The sequence below is a fragment of the Trichechus manatus genome, unplaced genomic scaffold (genome assembly GCF_000243295.1).
Source record: "Trichechus manatus latirostris isolate Lorelei unplaced genomic scaffold, TriManLat1.0 scaffold00008, whole genome shotgun sequence".
In the NCBI taxonomy this organism is placed as follows: domain Eukaryota; kingdom Metazoa; phylum Chordata; class Mammalia; order Sirenia; family Trichechidae; genus Trichechus; species Trichechus manatus.
In genome coordinates, this window is record NW_004443944.1 from 16,353,184 (window position 1) to 16,357,357 (window position 4,174).

Here is a 4,174-nt window from a genome sequence, read left to right on the forward strand (position 1 = left end):
TCTCCTTTACACGCCAATTTGTTTGAGACATGTTAAAAGCTTGACTTTTACAACTCTCATAAAATCCCATCTACTCCAACCCAAAGTCAGCTAGAAGTGCTCAGACAATCAGACTGAGTTTCAGCCTCTGGTGGAAATAAAGAAACACACCGCAAGAGAGGCCCGTTGTTGTTGCTGCACGAGTCACGGAAATAAAACAGCGGCTATCACTTTGCAGAGTAGATAGAACCCGACGGACGTTCTGCACAAAAGCGCTGCCAAGGAACTCGCAAAAGGAAGAAGCAAGGCCTACAGGTGTCGAGACAAAGGTCCCTAAGAGGTTAAACCAACAATGGGGGGAGCCTCGGGGCGCAGAGGGATGAGCTGGAAAGGCGGGTTATCCAGCCAGGACAGTCACCATCACTGAGAGATTTCATCAGGCTGAGGAGAGACAAACAAGTGTGAGTGGGGGCGGGCAGGGGCTGGAGAACCAGGAAGCTGAGAGTGTCCCTAGAATTCCCCATAGACCCCGCCTAGGCCTGGACTGAGTCCCAAGCTGGAGACATCTGAGCCTGAGGCCCCTCACGTCTCCCAGGCAGACACTGAGCCCCTGAGTGGGGCCCGAGTCCCCACCTGCCTGGAAGGAACCTGGAAAACTGAGACTGAGACATTGGACACAGAAGACAGTGGAGTTGGCTGTGATTATAGAAAACCAATGTGGTTTTGCAGACTTGCGCTTTGCAGGCCCTCCTACCCCCATGAGTGTGTGAGCTGGTGCTTGAAGTCCTGACCACAGCTGCCTACGATGAACACACACACAGATCTGCCCCCTCCTCCCTAAGGAAGAGTAAGGAGCAAACATCGCCATGTTTGGTCTTTGAACAGCAACTACAGAAAGAAAAATCCAGTCTCCAACAAACACCGTAGGCCCAGCCCACAGTCCCCACCTTCAGGGTCAGGAGTATTCCCATCACCTCCATGATTGGGTTTCCCTGATGAGGAGAGAGGAATGGAGCAGAAAATTGTGGGCAGGGCTCTTTTGGGGGAGGGAAGGCCATGTTCATGAACTTGAGGCCCGCAGGAGAGCAGTGTGCAGCAATGCACTGGCGTAAAAATAGTTTGCAGTGGAAATTTCCCCATCCCCCTGAAATATTCTGAAAACCCCCTGAGAACCCAACATAAAAAGCAGGTAAAAAGGGAGCTCCCACCCCTGGACCTCCCTGCCCCACCCCAGGCCCCAGAGGCACCCCCAAAGGTCCAATTAGAAAATCACTGCTGCAGTGGGGTATGCACCCCAAAGTCAGACACACTCTCAAGTGGAACCCCGCTTGCCAGCTTTGTGACCTTGGGCAAGTTCTTTTGCCTCTCTGAACATCAGTTTTCTGGAAAGATCATTAAAAGGATTAAATGAGATAACCTCGTGGAAACACTCAGCAGTGGACCAAAGAACCTACTAGAGCTTCGACGTTCAATATGGTAACCCTTAGCCACACATGGCTGGCCTAAACTGAGATGTGCTGTAAGTGTAAAATGCACTCTGGATTTCAAAGACTTAAGAAAAAAGAATGAAAGATATCTCATCAGTAATGTTCTATATTGATTACATGTCAAAATGAAAGTGTTTTGGATATGTCAAGTTAAATAAAATATATTAAAATTAATTTCACCTGTTTCTTTTTAGATCTTAACAGGGCTACTAGAAAATTTAAAATGATATACATAGCTCGCCTGAGACTTCTGTTGGGCAGCTCTGTACTAGAGGCTGTACAGAAATGTGTCCTTCCCTCGGGAGAGATGAGGCAGAGGGGGGGTCCCCGTTATCTTTGGTACTTGATAGTGAAGAAGCAAACCTGACATTCTGTTTCAAGACAGAAGATCAGCAACTTCAGTGATGTCACAGGTGGGGCCAGGGACCTGATTTGAAAAAGAAAGCCCACAGTTCCTCTAATATTTATACTGTACATTGATCTGGGAGTCCCTAGGTGGTACAGTTAATGCGCTCAGCTGCTAACCAAAAGGCTAGAGGTTCAAATCCACCCAGTGGTGCCTCAAAAGAAAGGCCTGGCAATCTATTTCCAAAAAATCAGCAACTGAAAACCTGTGGAGCACAGTTCTACTCTGACACACGAGTCGGAATCAACTCTACAGCAACTGGTTTGGTTTGGGTTTATGAGGTGGCTAAGGGAGATTATAAGGAGCCCTGGTGGCACAGTGGTTAAACCAATCAACTGCTAACCTAAAGGTCAGCAGTTTGAAACCACCAGTGTACTTGAGAAAGATGTGGCAGTCAGCTTCCACAGAGAATTACAGCCCTGGAAACTCTGTGGGGTCACTATGACTCTGTGGCAGTGGGTTTCGTTTGGTTTTGTTTGGTTTGGAAGGGAGATTACAAGAAGCCCTGGTGGCACAGTGTTTTAAGCGCTAGGCTGCTAACCAAAAGGTTGGCGGTTCCACCAGCCGCTCCTCAGGAGAAAGATGTTGTAGTCTGCTTCCGTAGAGATTTACATCCTTGGAAAACCTATGAGGCAGTTCTCTACTCTGTCCTTTAGGGTCGCTATGAGTCAGAATTGACTCAACGACAACAGGTGTCTTTAAGGGAGATCATGTGGGCTGGGGATAAGTCTAGAGCCCCAACCCAGCTGCCAGATAAACACAGGGCACCCAGTTAAATTTGAATCAGATAAACAAGCAGAGTTTTCAGTATATAAGTATGCCCCCATGGTCGTTCTCTATTTTTATTTGCTACATCAGACAACCCTAACTAACATGAAGAGACTACACTGGACAAAGCAGATACCTCGTTTGGAAGCAATAATAGCCTAACATTTAAGAGCATAACTCTGAGGCTAGGCTTCCTGGTTTCAAATCCTGGGTCTACCACTTAAAATTGTGTGACCTTGGGCTAGTTACATAACCTCCCTGTGAGTTTGTTTCCACAACTGTAAAATGGGTATAATAATAACATCAATAGGGTATTATTAGTTTAAATAAGTTACTATTGCCTATAAGCACATTTTTCATCAGGGTCTGTTTCCCCTTAGAAGCTCAGCTGTATTTTCTGCAGCTGCTAGTTGGTTCTCTGCTTGCTCTTTGCCCACCTCTCAGCCCTGTCCCCTCTGTCCCCTTCCAGGCTCTTCTGTGGCGCTGAGAACAATGGAAACCGCGGTAGACAGCGCCACCTTGAGTTGAATTCCTCCCCTTTTGGAAGAAGCTGATTTCTCCTTTCTTATACCCGGGCCAGTTCTGGGCAACGGCTGCTATTTTCACTTGAGCTCAAGTTAATTTCTTGGGGAGCTTCCGGAGCGCTTGGGAAGGTCCCAGGCGCGTGGGCAGTTCACCCTGCGATCTAGCTGTGGGCCCCGGCTCCAGCCGGCGTCTCCAATGGTAAATGTGTGGAGTTAGAGGCGAGAGCCCGGCTTTCAGCAAAGGCGGTCGGTGTTTGCAGACGCGGGCGACCCCTGTGAAAGGAAATAAAAGAAAACATTTATTAACGTACCATTACGAGGGAGCGCCTGGGCCTGGGCTGTCGCACGCCCCGCGGAACACTTGGCTCCTTCCAGCTCGAAGGGAGGAGAAAAACAAAGCGAAAAAGAAGCAAGAATCTCTTCGTTTGCAGCTGGGTGGACCTGATCGGTGGCCCTCCTGACTTTATTACAGTATTTGACTGATTAGAGATGCCTCCCGCCCCCCCCCCCGTTGGTGTGGCGCGCGCGCACACACACACACACACACACACTCACGGTTCGGGCTCGCGTCCCTCCCTCCTTCCTAGCTCCTGGGTGAATCCCACATCTGTTTCAACTCTGCGCCGAGGGCGAGACCGGAGCGAGTGTGTGTCGGGTGAGTGTGCGTCCGTGTGTCCCGCCGAGGGTGCGCGCCCGGTGCCGGGAGCGCGGCCGGCCGGGTCCAGAGGCATCGGGACGCTGAGAGCGGCAGGGACCTGGCTCGCCCCCCCGTCCGGGACCGGACTTCGGGGGCAAAGGCCGTGCGCCGGGGCAGCTGGGCCGCGCGTCCCCGAGCCGAAGGTAAAGCGCCGCGCAGTCCTCGTCTCCGGCTCCCCGCCGCCCGCGGTCCCTGTCCCTAGCTCCCTGGCTCCCCGCCGCCCGTGGTCCCCGACCCCGACGCTCCCAGCCCGGCGTTCCCTCCTCCGCGCGGAGGCCGGCAGCTCGCAGGAGGCGGGGGCCTGGCCGCGCGG

The 4,174-nt window shown here is 51.6% G+C and overlaps 1 protein-coding gene across 3 annotated transcripts in view; it reads left to right on the plus strand.

Moving 5' to 3' along the window:
* The first annotated feature begins 2,529 nt into the window (after nt 1-2,529).
* Nucleotides 2,530-4,174, plus strand: part of SULF2 (sulfatase 2) — a 146,476-nt gene continuing 144,831 nt past the window's right edge. For 2 of the 3 annotated variants that reach the window (XM_004370267.2, XM_012558560.2), the window contains exon 1: nt 2,530-3,819. The gene's annotated coding sequence lies outside the window, so the exon portion shown is untranslated. Of the gene's footprint in view, nt 4,005-4,174 lie in introns of all 3 variants that reach the window. The other variant, XM_004370268.3, reaches the window with a different exon arrangement.